The sequence below is a fragment of the Oncorhynchus keta genome, chromosome 29, assembly GCF_023373465.1.
Source record: "Oncorhynchus keta strain PuntledgeMale-10-30-2019 chromosome 29, Oket_V2, whole genome shotgun sequence".
Taxonomy (NCBI): Eukaryota; Metazoa; Chordata; class Actinopteri; order Salmoniformes; family Salmonidae; genus Oncorhynchus; species Oncorhynchus keta.
This window is the reverse complement of record NC_068449.1, coordinates 29302689-29321178: the sequence shown is the minus strand read 5'-3', so window position 1 is coordinate 29321178 and position 18490 is coordinate 29302689. Positions and strand designations below refer to the sequence as shown.

Sequence of the window (18490 nt, the reverse complement as noted above, 5' to 3'; positions counted from 1 at the left end):
CTAGGGGACTATTTGTAGGATTGCCTATCATATAAAAATAACATTATCATCTCTCCATTTTGACACAAGATAATGAATTAAACTGTGTTTTGTTCCAACAAAACGTACACATTGTTCTTCCTTTCTAAACCATATGTTGAACCAGTAAGGCAACGCTGTATTCAAATGCATAAAGGTGGAATGTGACCATGGCCAGAGGCAGGCTGACAGAATTCCCCTGGTGGAAGGCTCTGTCGTCATGTGTGACCAATTTGCACTTGACGACAAGGAGTTTGTGACAAGAGAGAGCTGAAAGCTGTGGCCAGTTTTAATGGGGAACATTACAGTGGTCAACATTACAGAGTAGAACAGAACACTTTCCAGTGTGTGTGTGTGTTTGTGTTTGTGTGAGTGAGAAAGAGAGAGAGATGCAGTTGGTTGGATTTGATTTGATTTGTTTTATTCGTGACAGGTAAGGATAATGTTCACCAGTCATTTAACCAGAAGGGGACTAGTGTTCCAATTTTGGAACACCCCCACGTTCAGCTGGAAGGTGGCGCATGGAACGCAAATATATTCCTACAAATATTTAACCTCCACACATTAACAAGTCCAATGGCTCAAATGAAAGATAAACACCTTGTTTATCTACCCAGCAAGTCAGATTTCTAAAATGTTTTACGGCGAAAACATAGCACATATTTATGTCAAACCACCACCGAAGACACGGCTAATTTGCATAGCCAAGTTGAAAAAAATATGCAATCAACAAACGCAGGATTAAAAGAAAAATAATGCACTAACCTTTTGAAATCTTCATCAGATGACAGTAATATAACATGTTACACAGTACATTTATGTTTTTTTTCAATAATATGCTATATATATCCATAAATCTCTGTTTACAATGATGCATCGTTCAAAAAATGCTACTCAAATGTCCTGAGAAATGACGATAGCTCCGGCAGATAACGTCAGCTAACAAGGAATACACATCATAAACTTTGATAAATATGCATGTTCTACATATATATAGTTAGATACACTTCTTCTGAATGCAATCGCTGTGTTACATTTATTTTTAACGTTACAGGTTTCGTTCACTAGGCTATACTATGAGTCGGCGCTCAAAAAGTAGCATTATGGCTCCTCTATCTTGGAGTCCACATAAACCCAAATTTACCACATAAATATTCCCTTACTTATTCCCTTTGCTGTTCTTCCATCAGAAGACCTGGAAGGAATTATACTTACCAAAAACAGCGGTTAGTTTTGCAGTCTGTGTCTTTCGGTTCTCAAACACGACACATTTCGGTTGAAATGTAGCCAAAAGTCAAGTGGATGCGCACCAAAACGTCGAACTTACATATTATATGTTGATTAAACTTGTCAAACTAACTTCATAATCAAGCTTTAACATGTTATAAAGGTGTACAGCAATCGTGAGGACGAACAGAAACGCATGCATTGTATAATCGATCTTGGAAAAAAGACAGGACCTGAGCAGAGCGCGCATAAAAGTGACCTGTTTTTTCGCGTGACCGAAAGGTTTCGGCCCGCCAAAACTCTCGTGAGCGCGCGATTCTCACAATGAGAAGCCCCATTGAAAGCTGAGATCGTGCTGAAGACAGAGAGACTGTGCCCAGACCTGTAACTGCTTGGGAAGGGTGGGAGCGATGACGTCAAAGTTGGGCCAACTTTTATGATGACAAGAGAGAGTTTGGGAGAATGACTGCCCTGAGAGTTCTGCTTTACATACAGACATAATTTAAACGGTTTTAGAAGCTTTAGAGTGTTTTCTATTCAATAATATTTTTTATTTGCATATATTAGCAACTTTTGACAAAAAAAAATTATGTTTACTATGGGCACGCAATTACTCCAGCGGGGGCAGTAGACAGCCCTATCCCCATGAGGTTTTAAAGGAATAAAACGTACAGTTTTGTGCTTATATTCAATGTACAGTACTGTGGAGAAGGTGTAATCCCAAGCCCCCAGATGAATGATCTCTCCCAGCTCAAATTGAGTGTTGGCCTGAAATTCCTCTTAACACAGAGACATCTATTGAAATCCTTACTACACAGTATGACCTTTCATTACCTAGATAGAAGTATATAGAGAAAATAAAAGTCAATTTAATAACAGTAACTGTCTATCCACCTTGTCTAGCCCGGCATCAAGTGCACAGCCAATTTGTTGAGGTTGTCATCCGGCACATTCACACACAGATGTTTAAATATAAATTACTTTTGTCAAAACTATTAAATAACATGCACATAATTTTAAAGTCAACGTAAATTCTTTGTTGAGGAAAATTATTGAACACATTTAAACTTTGTTTACGCGTAGTATAACGTAGAAGTTTAACGTTAGTTAGCGTTCCCGTAGACTTAACATGGCCAGTTAGCTATTTAGCTACAGTTGAAGTCTGAAGTTTACATACACCTTAGCCAAATACATTTAAACTCAGGTTTTCACAATTCCTGACATTTAATCCTAGTAAAAAGTCCCTGTCTTCGGTCAGTTAAGATCACCACTTTATTTTAAGAATGTGAAATGTCAGAATAATAGTAGAGAGAATGATATATTTCAGCTTTTATTTCTTTCATCACATTCTCAGTGGATCAGAAATGTACATACACTCAATTAGTATTTGGTAGCATTGCCTTTAAATTGTTAAACTTGGGTCAAACGTTTTGGGTAGCTTTCCACAAGTTTCCCACAATAAGTTGGGTGAATTTTGGCACATTCCTCATGACAGAGCTGGTGTAACTGAGTCAGGTTTTTAGGCCTCACTACTCGCACACACTTTTTCAGTTCTGCCCACAAATCTATAGGATTGATTGGTCAAGGCTTTGTGATGGCCTCTCCAATACCTTGACTTTGTTGTCCTTAAGCCATTTTGACACAACTTTGGAAGTATGCTTGGGATCATTGTCCATTTGGAAGACCCATTTGCAACCAAGCTTTAACTTCCTGACAAATGTCTTGAGATATTGCTTCAATATATTCACATATTTGTCCGTCCTCATGATGCCATCTATTTTGGGAAGTGCACCAGACATATCTCCAGAAGTCTGGCATTTTTATGTCGGTTTTGGAGCCGTGGCTTCTTCCTTGTTGAGCGGCCTTTCAGGTTATGTCGATATAGGACTCGTTTTACTGTGGATATAGATACTTTTGTACCTGTTTCACCCAGCATCTTCACAAGGTCCTTTGCTTTTGTTCTGGGATTGATTTGTACTTTTCGCACCAAAGTACGTTCATCTGTAGGAGACAGAACACGTCTCCTTCCTGAGCGGTATGATGGCTGCGTGGTCCCATGGTGTTTATACTTGCATACTATTGTTTGTACAGATGAACGTGGTACCTTCAGGCGTTTGGAAATTGCTCCCAAGGATGAACCATGATGTCAAGCAAAGAGGCACTGAGTTTGAAGGTAGGCCTTGAAATACATCCACAGGTATACCTCCAATTGACTCAAATTAGCCTATCAGAAGCTTCTAAAGCCATGACATTATTTTCTGGAATTTTCCAAGCTGTTTAAAGGCACAGTCAACACATTTACATTTACATTTAAGTCATTTAGCAGACGCTCTTATCCAGAGCGACTTACAAATTGGTGCATTCACCTTATGACATCCAGTGGAACAGCCACTTTACAATAGTGCATCTAAATCTTTTAGGGGGGGGGGGTGAGAAGGATTACTTATCCTATCCTAGGTATTCCTTAAAGAGGTGGGGTTTCAGTTGTCTCCGGAAGGTGGTGATTGACTCCGCTGTCCTGGCGTCGTGAGGGAGTTTGTTCCACCATTGGGGGGCCAGAGCAGCGAACAGTTTTGACTGGGCTGAGCGGGAACTGTACTTCCTCAGTGGTAGGGAGGCGAGCAGGCCAGAGGTGGATGAACGCAGTGCCCTTGTTTGGGTGTAGGGCCTGATCAGAGCCTGGAGGTACTGAGGTGCCGTTCCCCTCACAGCTCCGTAGGCAAGCACCATGGTCTTGTAGCGGATGCGAGCTTCAACTGGAAGCCAGTGGAGAGAGCGGAGGAGCGGGGTGACGTGAGAGAACTTGGGAAGGTTGAACACCAGACGGGCTGCGGCGTTCTGGATGAGTTGTAAACTTATGACCCACTGGAATTGTGATACAGTGAATTACAAGTGAAATAATCTGTCTGTAAACAATTGTTGGAATAATGACTTGTGTCACTCACAAAGTAGATGTCCTAACCGACTTGCCAAAACTATAGTTTGTAAACAAGAAATTTGTGGAGTGGTTGAAAAATTAGTTTTAATGACTCCGACCTAAGTGTATGTAAACTTCCAACTTCAACTGTATGTGGCACAACAGATTGCAAGTATGTAAATGTTATCTACATTAAAAAAACATATTGGCATTGTTTCTGTCCTTTGTCAATTGTATTCTGTGTCTAACAACAATTTCCTTTCAAGTATTGCTCTTGGATTAAAAAGGGAAACCTCCTGTGTGAATAACGACCATTAGATGCAGTGTAACTACGCTAGCCAACTAACTATCCATTTTAAGTCTATGGTCATGCTAACATTACTGAAATCGGCGTCGAACAGAGAGTTAACATATCTTTCCAATTCGGTGTATTTTATTTAACAGTTTTGAAAAATGTCATTCATATTTAACGACATCTCTTTCCTGGGTTTGCTAGTGTGTCAATGTGCTGGAAGGTGAAAGATAAATGATTTTGAAATGGCTCTGGTCAAGTGAGTGGGTTCTACATAAAGTGGATACACTCATTTAAGCTCTCAGTATTGTTAGTCTCATGATTGTGTATCATATGACAACACTAACTTACAGTAACGCTTTTACACTGTAGATAGAACTGTACAGAGAAAAATATCCCAGTTAACAATTATAGTACTTCTAGAGTACAGATCTTCTTGCTCTGGCACTGCAGCAGGGAGGCAGGTAGGCAGGCAGGCAGGCAGGCAGGCAGGCAGGCAGGCAGGCAGGCAAGCAGGTAGGCAGGCAGGCAGGCAGGTAGGCAGGCAGGCACAGGTCAAAGAGATATGTCTAAAAGTCCACCTCTCTGTCGATAGGCAGGCAGGCAGGCACAGGTCAAAGAGATATGTCTAAAAGTCCACCTCTCTGTCGATAGCTCCACTGTAAATATGATTTAGGAACTTAGACAAGCCTTATATCTAGTTAAATAAAGGTTAAATAAAAATACATTTAAATTAGGGGGGGTAAGGAGTGAGAAAGATGGAGGGAGAGAGTGAACCAGGAGAGCAACACATTGTAAGCTGGCAGCTGATCTATCTCTGCTGGGTTTTATTGATATGATTAATTCACAAGGTAAGATGTTTTTATTTATTTATTATATGTTTTTTTTTATGGCATCCAGCGAGGGCTCACAGCAAAGCAGGCGTACATACACACTTCCCTGGGAGAGCAGTGAGGAACCAGAGCAGTTATGTTGAGAAATTATTCTGAAGGGGATTTGTTTCCATGCCGCTCTGCGTGCTGAGTCGCACTCCTGGCTGACAAGCCCCAATGAAAAGGGATTGATAAATGGATGAACGTGGCAGCCATTCCAGCTTTACATAGATCAAAATTTTAATAAAGCCGGCACTTAAAGTTTGGGTTTGTTCTGCTGTAAATGGACTGCAATAGCAATAGATATATTTCAACATTGTGAGTGATGAATATTCAGGTTGCTCTTCTGAAGATGGGAAATTGCTGGCATGTGAATGAACACAGTGAGGAATGTTGAAGTGTGCTCTGAAAGCAGACACTCCTCTTTTCTCCTTTTCGCTGATTTAATGTCAGTAGTAGAGGAAAGGCAATTACATTTCTTACCATGCTATGACAAGACAAAGAGTTCACTGTGAACATTGAGCACATTTCCTAGTAAAAACCATAGAAGGAACTTTCTTTCAGCATTTCAATAGAATAATACATTTTAAAAACACAGATCATAACTTAAATGGAGCCAGATATTGTTTCAGATTCAACAACTGTCCAAATGGTTGTCCATGTCTACAGTACAAGAACATGTAAATGTGTTTAAGGGTGTAATTGGATCAGTGTATTGTGGATGTTTTTTGTAAGCAATATAAATGTTTCTAAAGGGCACAGCCCTGCAATATTAAAGCTGTTGACAGAAGAGACAGCCATCACAGCCCAGCATCATTACCTAATGACCTGTCTGCGCCCTGCATCTGTCACACACACACACACATGTGCGTGCGAACACACACACAAACATGTGCGCGAACACACACACACACATACACACACCTGATGACCTACCACCCTGCATCTGCCTCAGCTTCTGTCTCAGCTGTCAGACATTTTCTTGCACAGCTCCACTCTAATCTATTTCCCGCACATTTCTTTACTTTGTGAACCTTTTAACAACATCCCCCCTGAAAAGCAGTGGCCTGCAGTTTGTGCCATGTCGTTTATTAATAACTCTTCTGAACACATGTTGGGAAATCATTTGTGGAGGCGTTCCACATGACCGGCCCAGAGCTACGGGAGGAATGCAGGAAGTTTGGCACGGCAGCAGGTAGTAGGAGGGATGTCGAGGGCGACAAGGACGAGCTAGGAACTGAGGTCGAGGAAGACAGAGCGAAAGGGAGATAGAGAGAGGAGAAGGAAGAGAGAGAGAGAGAGAGATCAAGGACAGATGTGATGATGACAGTCAGACAGTTCTATTATTATGTATGTTTTTACATTATGATGTCGGGTAAAGCCAAGGATGTTATAGAGAATAAGGGAAGGGGGGTGAGGTTTGATCTGGCATTCAGATGGAGAAAGCAAAAAGGGAGATAGAAGTCTCAATGCTAAATGTCATGTGAGTGTCAACGTGCCCACCTGTATGTACTGCAGTCACAGCCTGCCAACCTAATCTCCCTGGACGCTCCTCATAATTGCACTGCTACTAAAGTCGCCACATAAAAACCCTTTCTTATCAGCTTTTAATGATCTGAAAACAAGATGTCTGTCAGGAACTTGCTCCTGCTCTCTCTCTCTTTCTGTGTTGCTGGTTTTTGTCACTTCTATAATTAGTTACAATGATGCACGTGTCAGATGTGTCCCTGGTATGGCAGCACTGAGATGGCTTCGTTTGAATGTTTTTCTCGTTCCTCTGTGTTGGTAACTGTCTTGTAATGCAATCAAAATCAGTCACAGAAATCTCCCACTAGACTCTGATGTCCTGGACTCGTCTTTCTGACAACTTCAGAGAAGATTGCTTCGTGGCAATTTGAAGGAGGCTAGCTTCACTACACAGCCAATTAATGTGATTTTCAGGATTCATATGTTATATTCATATCTCAACTATTCTAGTGGGATTGCAGCAATACGCAACTGGTGCTTGGAGATTAGGTTCTTATTATTGAGACTTCTTCAACTTCTCCCAGCCCCAGCAAAGCAACATCGAAGACTCATTTATAAGAAGAGCTGGATAATGTCATTTGCCCATATCAAGTCATATCCCCAAATAATGTCATTTCATTTTCCCATTTTCTTATTTGGTTATAGTCTGGCGTCTCCTCCTCTGTCACCCACCTTCTCTTCTTATATACCATTCACTTCATATTAACAGCCACAGTTCAAATGACATCTATGCTGTAATGTAACCCATGATTCAGCCAGGTTGCAGTAAGACCCTAGACACTGCTAACTGACAGGAAGAAGACGGGATAGGCTAGGGCTCCGTGTGATTGGTCAAGACCTAGGGATACTGGTCAATGGCTCCGCGTGATTGATCTAGGGGGGTTCCGTAATCCCCTGCTCCCTGGGGAGAGTACCATTTGACTCACAGGCGTCACTCTGAAACAATTTGTGGTGTAGTAGACCTACCTCCTTTACACAGGGTGTGTGTGAGAGAGAGAGAGAGAGAGAGAGAGAGAGAGAGAGAGAGAGAGAGAGAGAGAGAGAGAGAGAGAGAGAGAGAGAGAGAGAGAGAGAGAGAGAGAGAGAGAGAGAGAGAGAGAGGCAGAAGGAGCGAGAGAGGCCCGAGTTTCCCATGCTTCATCCCCATGGAGAGCACCGCCCAAACAGGCTCCCAATTATTGTCCTTTCACACTGTGAGCATCTTAATCCTAATCCAGCTAATGACCCCTGGGGCCTCTGGCCTCCTCTGGCCTCATCTGGCCTCTGTCCCTAGCACTGGTGGAAAAGAACACTACCAAACCAAAGGTGTATACTTTACCTCAGGATTACAAGATTCCACGTTTTTTTGTAAATCGCATATGAGAATGATTGAAAAAGAATTGTACAGTACAGTACAGTACAGTATGAGCAATCACAATCATGTCCAATCATCTGTAATACAATAAAAGTGCTATTTTTGGAAGTAACTGGTTTAAGTTAGTGTGAAGGTGCCAAGCTTTCATGAAATAGCATAGTAATGCAAGTGTGCCTGGTTACCTGTAAAAAGAGTTTGAGTTGTGAAACCTTGTGTTTGTGTGTAATTGTATTGGTCATGTATAGGATTTGGAAGTCAGAGCACTAGACTTTACAAACGGACTTAAAATGGCTGCTGCTGTGGTGTTTTATTGCAGTCCAGCTTTCCTTCCTGCTTTTTCTGGGACAGCTAAGCCCCCATGGAATTTAGTTTTGTTACTCTTTTTTTTTCACATTTTGAGGAAATAACAAAGATTGAGGCATGCAGGGGCTGTGAGAGCTAAAACTTCCAAGGAGCTAGCCAATAAAATACAACTGTAAATTGTTCTCTTATTGAATTTGAATAGCAGACAACCATTATTGACATTGTGCAGGTTTAGCTTTGAGGAATAAATGGGCTCTTTGTGTGAACTGTTGGGTACCATATACAGTATGTCATCAGGCCTGTTTTTATGTTGCATACATTTTGGTCCTAAGGTTAATGCACACACATTATATGCATTTCAATAGAAAACTACAGATGTTTTGTCTCTCAGAAAGCTGACTTTACAAGAGTCCAAAACACTCTAGTCTATTTGGTTCCTAATGGGTTTACACATACGCACGCACGTGTGCGCACTCACGCACGCGCACACACACACACACACACACACACACACACACACACACACACACACACACACACACACACACACACACACACACACACACACACACACACACACACACACACACACACAGGAAGCAGGTAGCCTGGTGGCTAGGAGCATTAGGCCAGTAACCAAAAATCAAACATTTATTTATATAGCCCTTCGTACATCAGCTGATATCTCAAAGTGCTGTACAGAAACCCAGCCTAAAACCCCAAACAGCAAGCAATGCAGGTGTAGAAGGACGGTGGCTAGGAAAAACTCCCTAGAAAGGCCAAAAGCTAGGAAGAAACCTAGAGAGGAACCAGGCTATGTGGGGTGGCCAGTCCTCTTCTGGCTGTGCCGGGTGGAGATTATAACAGAACATGGCCAAGATGTTCAAATGTTCATAAATGACCAGCGTGGTCGAATAATAATAAGGCAGAACAGTTGAAACTGGAGCAGCAGCACAGTCAGGTGGACTGGGGACAGCAAGGAGTCATCATGTCAGGTAGTCCTGGGGCACGGTCCTAGGGCTCAGGTCCTCAGAGAGAGAGAAAGAAAGAGAGAATTAGAGAGAGCATATGTGGGGTGGCCAGTCCTCTTCTGGCTGTGCCGGGTGGAAATTATAACAGAACATGGCCAAGATGTTCAAATGTTCATAAATGACCAGCATGGTCGAATAATAGTAAGGCAGAACAGTTGAAACTGGAGCAGCAGCCTGGCCAGGTGGACTGGGGACAGCAAGGAGTCATCATGTCAGGTAGTCCTGGGGCATGGTCCTAGGGCTCAGGTCCTCCGAGAGAGAGAAAGAAAGAAGGAGAGAATTAGAGAACGCACACTTAGATTCACACAGGACACCAAATAGGACAGGAGAAGTACTCCAGATATAACAAACTGACCCTAGCCCCCCGACACAAACTACTGCAGCATAAATACTGGAGGCTGAGACAGGAGGGTTGCTGGATCGAATCCCCGAGCTGACAAGGTAAAAATCTGTCGTTCTGCCCCTGAACAAGGATCAAGGATCTTGATTAAGGCAGCCCCCCGCAACGCTCCGATTCAGAGGGGTTGGGTTAAATGCGGAAGACACATTTCAGTTGAAGGCATTCAGTTGTACAACTGACTAGGTACCCACCTTTACACACACACACACACACACACACACACACACACACACACACACACACACACACACACACACACACACACACACCCCTTGAAACCCATTTAAAACGAGTATGGTTTATGGGAATGACAGGACTGCGTTCCGAGGTGTAACACGGTCTCCTTCTAGCATGGCTTTAGTACGGAGAGAGCTGATGTCTGGTATTAACGGACAACTGCTCTGTTCATGCTTCAGCGTTTGTTTGGGTACATCGAAGACACATCTGACTATTGATCAGCCTGAAGATAGATCAAACATTGTCATCTCAATTCCTCGTCATGCGTAGCCCTCTTGGATCAGTGCAACTATTGGAGATTGCAATATATAGTCAAAAACACTGCAGTCTTCTTGTCTCTGAAGACGATAAGAAAGTAGTCCTTTTCCTAATTGAAACCAAGTGTTGAGTGGTAACAACCAATCCACCCATTAGCCATGTTGGAAGTGATTCCGTTGGCCTGTGTAATGATTGAATGGTTATATTTAAAGGTTATATTACTGTGGTAGATGTTAATGATTTTCAAACTGACTGTGGGGAAAGGGCGCAAGAGAGAGAATGAGAGAGAGAAAGAGAGAGAAACAGAGAGAGAGAGAGAAACAGAGAGAGAGAGAGAAACAAAGAGAGAGAGAATGAGAGAGAGAAACAGAGAGAGAGAGAGAGAGAAACAGAGAGAGAGAGAGAGAAACAGAGAGAGAGAGAGAAACAAAGAGAGAGAGAATGAGAGAGAGAAACAGAGAGAGAGAATGAGAGAGAGAAACAGAGAGAGAGAGAGAGAGAGAGAAACAGAGAGAGAGAGAGAGAGAGAGAGAGAGAGAGAGAGAAACAGAGATAGAGAATGAGAGAGAGAGAGAGAGAAACAGAGAGAGAGAGAAACAGAGAGAGCGAGAGAGAGAGAGAGAGAGAGACAGCAGGGAACATATTGCAAAGCCTTATGGATCTTTCTTTCTTCCTCAGCCGTGTGGAACATCCCTCTGCTCTCACTACCACAGTCCTTTGATTCATTAGCACACATTGTTATATGAGAGAAAAAGAGAAGGTGCACTGTGCAGAATGTAAAGGAAGTAACGTTTCGTAGATTCATATTCAGCTGTTCAACTCCACAACTAAAGATAAGTATGTTTGTGTGCAACCCAGCGGATGGGATGTGAACGGTCTGCAGATTGAAGGCAGAGCCAAGAGTGGAGATGGGGGGGATGGAGGAGATGAGGGGATGGAGGAGATGAGGGGATGGAGGAGATGAGGGGATAGAGGAGATGAGGGGATGGAGGAGATGAGGGGATGGAGGAGATGAGGGGATGGAGGAGATGAGGGGATGGAGGAGATGAGGGGATGGAGGAGATGGGGGATGGAGGAGATGAGGGGATGGAGGAGATGAGGGGATAGAGGAGATGAGGGGATAGAGGAGATAAGGGGATGAGGAATAAGGGGATGGAGGGATGAGGGGATTGAGGGATGAGGGGATGAGGCTGCATTACATTATTCATGCAAACTTGTGTGACTCTGGTGGAGCGAGGGACAGATTGATCCTCTGCCTTTGCTGGCTACGGGCCAGGAAGCTGCTGATCACACTTTTTCTTTATTCTCCGTCCTCATCCCCCACTCTCTCGCCCTCTTTCACTCTGTCCATCCCTCCCTCCATCCCTCTCGCTCACTGGCGTGCCAAGCCGACAGCAGCCCAGCTATCACAAGGGTGTCAGTTATCTTGAGAAGGACGAGAGCAGAGCCAGACCCTCACCTGAGACACACACACACACACACACACACACACACACACACACACACACACACACACACACACACACACACACACACACACACACACACACACACACACACACACACACACTACCTGAGGTTGACACAGAGAGGCAGAGGCACGATGTAGACCTGAAGGCCAAACACACAGTAAATACTAATCCAGACGTGAACGTGTCAGAAAGCAGGTGTGAAGCTAGCTAAACTCCATGATTTACCATGGAGCATTAGGCCAGTAACCAAAAGGTTGCTGGATCGAATCCCTGAGCTGACAAGGTAAAAAATCTGTCATTCTGCCCCTGAGCAAGGATGTTGATTAAGGCATCTCCCCGCACATTTCAGTTCACACATTTCACATTTCAGCGTTCAGTTGTACAACTGATGGGATTTCACCACCCAAAGAATAGCACGTGTCCTGTGTAATTCCGTGCTATTTATTTCAGAGAAAAGCTCCAGTCTGCCCACGCTAGTCGCCGCTCAACTCCATCGTAAATCGCGGAGTTGAGTTTGGTCGGCTAGTGTGAAGAAAGAGAGAGCGAAGGAGAGAGAGAGGGAAAGCCACCCTGTATACTAATACCAGGACACAAGCCTTTTTTAAAGTGCCTCAAGTTCACTTTGTGTTGATTCCAGTTTAGTGCGTTACATTAGCTCAATTTTCTTACTTCAGGGTCAGGGTTTCCACCCACGGTGCTGATAATTACAGAAAACACATTTAGATTATGGGAATGAATATTAACAGAACATGCAAATCGAGGATGCAACCGCGTGTGTCCTTCTTACTGAATTCTGATGTGCACTTTGAAGATGCTAGAATAACTGTCCAAATGTACTTTCCCTCAGCCAGCAAGACAGGTAACAAATAACAAAATCACTAGCCTGTTTATCTACTATCCCCGTAGTAGAAAAGTTGACCTATTCTATTGTTCTATTGCTTGCCGAGAAAGAAATGGCCTATTCCAAACAGACTCTGGGACAGTTGTAGCACGATAGAGCCCAAATGCATACAACCAGTAGGCCTAGGCTACATAAGGATAAGTTCAAAAGCAACGAGTCGGGGCGTAAATGTTGATCAACTATTATTTCTTCACATTATAAGTGCAGCAATGCACTCAAGGCAGTAGGCTCGGCACACATTTCCATTCCATACTGCAATTAGCTGGAAAACGCCAATGTCAGAAGGGCACCACGGTTTCATGTGACAGAGATTAAAATATCTGTTAGAAATGTAAAAAGAGAGGAGATCTAATAGGCTACTTTGAAGCAAGGTAAGACATGCCTCATAATATGTATTAAAAGTTTCAGGTTTCAAACAATTAGGTATATTTTTTTCCAAATGTATAGCCTACCGCCTCCAGCTCATTGCAAAGTGGAGTGTGACGCGCTGATGAGGCCTGCCTTCCGTTGCTGTTTGAGATGCTGTAGCAGCAGTTCTTGCGCTGTCTTGACGTTCACAAAACGACTTTGAGTTTTCTCTTAAGCATGTTGGCTCAATTCTTCCATGTCACAGTAGCCCTCTGTACACGTTGTCGTTTTTGTGGTTTTAAATGAATCAGTCCTGGTCTGGATGATGAAGTGCCTGCAGCAGATGGTCTAAGGCCTTTATGACACAGAATTTGGAAGAATTCTCTCAACGTCCTTTACGAGTCTTCATAACGATGGCCAAAACATTCATTCTCAGAGCATCACGCAGATAATAGACAGTGTGTGAGCAGAAAGATATGTTTTGTGAAGCTACAGTGGGCTTAGAAATGCTTTACATTTCCTTCAGAAAACTATTATGCCTTTATCCCCACAGAAGGGATTCCACTGTTAAAATGCTTATTGGTTGTGTTGGGACTTGAGCAAGATGTCTCCATCAACTTGGTTACTGTTGTCAGATTTCTGTAGTCCTCTAAAGTGGCCTTCCAAGAGCTATACATAGCAGTACATTAAGAGCCCCACAAAGTCACCAACAAAACGTTCTGTAGATGTAGATATATTCCCTGCAAAGCCTTCCCAGCGGGCAAAGCTGGATAAAAGGACGTCAACACAACTAGTATTGATCATTGGACTATGCCTACCGGCATCAATCTGAAACAGTGAGGCAGAATGATGCATGTTGACGCATGGTGTTATCTGGGTTCCCAAGTAATATGTCAGCTGGACTATCTATCCCCATGATACTTCTGAGATATATATCCTATGAGCAAAGCAACTAACACTTTGATGCAGGCACCATGCTGAGGGACCAACGAGTTTTCTCTATATGTGTGAGTCATGTTGACAGTGCATCAGACTGTGTTTGCCTCTGGTTGGAGTCAGATGAAATGCAGCAGCAATTACAGCGATGATTTGTGGGGTTGAATCGGGATTATCATTGAGATCACGATTTGGAGTTGAACTCAAATTGAATGCAAGGTCAGAAATGGAATGGAATTGGGACTCGGGGATCTCTGCTTAGGCTCCTAGTTCATCCTTTTCTCAAGACGTCTTCGTAATTCGAAAGTTTGCGTGTCCATTGCAAACTCCATAGCCTGTGAAAGTTATTTCAAAGGGACAAAAACAATATAGAAACAACAAGGTGAGGTCAGGAACAGGTGTGAGATCAGCCAGGCAAGGTGAGGTCAGGAACAGGTGTGAGATCAGCCAGGCAAGGTGAGGTCAGGAACAGGTGTGAGATCAGCCAGGCAAGGTGAGGTCAGGAACAGGTGTGAGATCAGCCAGGCAAGGTGAGGTCAGGAAGAGGTGTGAGATCAGCCAGGCAAGGTGAGGTCAGGAACAGGTGTGAGATCAGCCAGGCAAGGTGAGGTCAGGAACAGGTGTGAGATCAGCCAGGCAAGGTGAGGTCAGGAACAGGTGTGAGATCAGCCAGGCTGAGGTGAGGTCAGGAACAGGTGTGAGATCAGCCAGGCAAGGTGAGGTCAGGAACAGGTGTGAGATCAGCCAGGCAAGGTGAGGTCAGGAACAGGTGTGAGATCAGCCAGGCAAGGTGAGGTCAGGAACAGGTGTGAGATCAGCCAGGCAAGGTGAGGTCAGGAACAGGTGTGAGATCAGCCAGGCAAGGTGAGGTCAGGAACAGGTGTGAGATCAGCCAGGCAAGGTGAGGTCAGGAACAGGTGTGAGATCAGCCAGGCTGAGGTGCTTAGCTGTGATCTCTCTTTCTCCCCTGGAAGCTGTTTGTCTCTCTCTCTCTCCCCATCTCTCTCTCTCTCTCTCTTCATGCATCAGGGAGCTTGTGCTGTGAGAGGTGTGATGACTGACATATTGATTGACTGACTGGTAACTGTTGCTCAGAACCATTCATGTTGATGATCATGATTATAAGAGTGATGATGCGAATGAAGACACATCCTCAGTCTAATAATGATAGTGATTAATTGTACCCCTTCAAGCCTTTTGATGATATATATTCCACAACTGGTTGTGAAGCCACTAATTGTTTGTTTTTTGTTCAGTGTTTATAGCATAGGGTATCGCTCAATAAACTTTCATCGGTATAGTATACCTCCATGTCAGTAACAGTATCCGATAAAATACATGTGGATGTCTAGTGGGTTAGCAGGTTAGAGGCTTACAACCTATAGCATAATCATTTTCTTCGGGTTTTTAATTTGGCTATGCAAATGAGGACATCAAGGAGCACAAATTGCGTTGCTACTGGGAATTGACTACCAACCCCAATCACAAACATATTTCATAATCTCTGAAGTAGTTTGTATTTTATGAAGCATGGATTTGTGTGTCACACTTGGAGGAGTATGACAGTGTTCCTCCAGTTGAACCTGGTTGAGAAAGACACTGATGTGTTGTACTCCAGAGAGAAAGTGTGACAAAATGCAGGAACATTGGTTGCTAGAGAAACAATAGAGGGGGGATAAAACTGGTTGCCGTAGTGATAAGAGGTCAAAATTGAACCACAACCATGACGCTACCTTAGGGGACACGACACACAATCACGTTGCTGAGTGTGGCATGGGAGTAGCAGCACAGCAGTGTGCGTGTGCGCCTGCGTGTGTGTGCGCGAGCGCTTGCATCATGCCTCTTGTGAGCCATACTGTATTTTAATGTCACAGCAGATGTTGATTCCCGTAGAATGACGTGCCAGCTGTTCGCCATACGTTATCTGAAACAAAAGAGAGTGTGGGGATGGTGACTGTGGAAGGTAGAACGAGGAAAAAGACAGAGGGGTGGAGAGAGGTAGATGGAGGGAAGGAAAGAGAGAGGGGTAAGAGGGAGGGGTAAGAGAGAGGTACGGCTCGAGAGAGGAAAGGTGGAAACAGAGGTAGAGATATAGAAAGAGGTGAGAGCGAGAGGTAGATCAAAACAGAGATAGGTAGAACGAGAGAAAGATAGTTTTTGTGCTGTGCCGTGTGTGACTGACTAGATTAAGGAGAGTCATTAATGAGTGGATGGAAAGGCATCTCATATTCATCTCATTCCTTTCCATGGATACCCTTCGCTGCCCCCGCTTCCAGCAGCCCAGCCATCCAGCAGCCATCCACACCCCAGCTCCATGGATGGATGAAGAACCAAATGAAAAGAGACGTGTACAGTAGAGCAAATATTACAGCATAGATTTCCTTCTAACACAAGACCATTGCATAATTTGGGGTATTTTACAACCATTACTCGTTGCTCTGTAATATTTTGTCCACTGGACCCCATCTTTCTCTTGGTGTAAATGTAATGTGCATGTATGGATATTTGGTAGCCTGCTACAGGGTCTGTGTGTGCTGTATAGTCAACTCCTATAGTCGCATAACAGCACATATACAGCACAAACAGATCTGGGACCTGGCGAGATATTTGGGATGCCTACAGAATGACAGAAACTATAAGACTTCCTGTGAGAGGTGAACAAGATACCTGCTTGGACAGAAAAGATGAATAAACAATTTGGTTCGGTCACCATTAAGGGATTCAACCAGCCGACTAATTTGGCAGTTAAAATGCTGGCGTCAACTGAACACGGAACCCAACGGCTTGTTTTTATGTCCTCCTATTTCCTCCTGCGAAAAGCTTTAAGGAGTTTGTGGTGTCACATATTTTGCATTCTGTATTTTAGACGTTTGTTTTCTATTGAAGCGGTGTGACTTTGTTCTTTGACTCGATAAGGTATGATGATTTCTCACCCTTTCTTTCTTACTGGCTCTGTGGGGAATATCAAGTAATTGCTTCAGTTTATAATTCTTAAGCATTGCATTGGAGTCTCTCTTTAAAGAGCAGAGCCTCGTGTATGGTTTTGACTTACAGATTGGACAATTATCCGCTCAGTCGGGCGTTGATATAATCAGCGGGTTGTATATTAAAAATAAACTTACTTGAATTTGCTTTACCTGGTGTTCATTATACTGTGTAATGTGTGTGTGTGTGTGTGTGTGTGTGTGTGTGTGTGTGTGTGTGTGTGTGTGTGTGTGTATCATCAAAAGTGGCCCAATCAGTTTAATTGTAACCATTTTATTACACTGTATATTAGATGTAGTGACAGCACTGTATTTCTTTCTTCTAATAGGCAGATGTATTTGTCATCAAGATCTAAAAGAAGGCATTGTGTGGCCAATCAGTTTGATTGTACACACTTAACAATGGGTTTCATGTGCCTCTCCAGATGCTTGACAACACACACACACACACACACACTCAGTCAAACACAAACACACACACACACACACCACTCCGATATGATCAATCCCCACCAGATGCCATTGTCAAAACACAAATCAGAGGGAGGAGGAGAAGGAAGAAGAAGGAAGGGAATCACGACTACATTACAGACAGCCACTGTTTCACTCTCGCTAGGCAAGAGACTACTACTACCACTATGAACTATCAAGCCTCTCATTCAGGTTCCTCTGGCTCATGATTTTTGGGAAAGTGTGTGGTGTACAGGTTTCTTTTTGTCTGTTTTCTTGAATAAACTTGTCTTCTGTACACAAAGCAGATCAATATAAAATCTCTCAGCACATTACCCCAGCTCCCTCCATGGCATTCAGTGGAGGCTGCTGAGGGGAGGAACGGCTCATAATAATGGCGTGAACGGAGTTAATGGAATGGCCTTACCATTCCATTTATTCCGGTCCAGCCATTACCACGAGCCCATCCTCCGCAATTAAGGTGCTTACCGACCTCCTGTGATGACATTACATGCTAACACACCTGACTCCAATAATCACCTAATCATGATCTTCAGTTTAGAATGCAATTTGATTAATCAGCTGTGTTTGCTAGGGATGGAGAAAAAGTGTGACACAAACAGGCCCTCGAGGACTGGAGGGGCCCACCACTGCACTAGATGTAAGATTGAGGACCATTGCTATTTGGAACAAAAAAATATTTATTGTAAAGTTTGAACCAATGCATCCTACAATAGTTTTTACACTGAGGAAGAAACAGGAACATAATGGATATGAATCAGAACAGTAAAGCAGTGGTCACCAACCTTTTCTGAGTCACAGTCAAAATGCAAGCTGAGATCTACCGCTCAGATAAAAAAAAAAACATTTTTAAAGACTTAAAAATGTAAGCTTTTGCTAAATTACCCAATTAAAACAGTTCTGTAGCAAGGAGGTTTGTGCAGTAGCCTAAATGCGCAATAA

The 18490-nt window shown here is 43.3% G+C and overlaps 1 protein-coding gene and 1 long non-coding RNA gene across 4 annotated transcripts in view; both read left to right on the top strand.

The window, feature by feature from the left end:
- LOC118362683 (cysteine-rich motor neuron 1 protein) overlaps window positions 1-18490 on the top strand; it is a 127924-nt gene that overhangs the window by 50809 nt on the left and 58625 nt on the right. The gene's annotated exons all lie outside the window — the stretch shown is intronic.
- LOC127913633 (uncharacterized) lies at window positions 13860-17224 on the top strand. 2 transcript variants are annotated; one of them, XR_008086280.1, is made up of 3 exons: window positions 13860-14628; window positions 14666-14750; window positions 14789-17224. It is a non-coding gene; the product is annotated as an uncharacterized LOC127913633 (long non-coding RNA). The 2 variants fall into 2 exon arrangements; XR_008086279.1 differs by lacking the exon at window positions 14666-14750 and having other exon boundaries at window positions 14778-17224.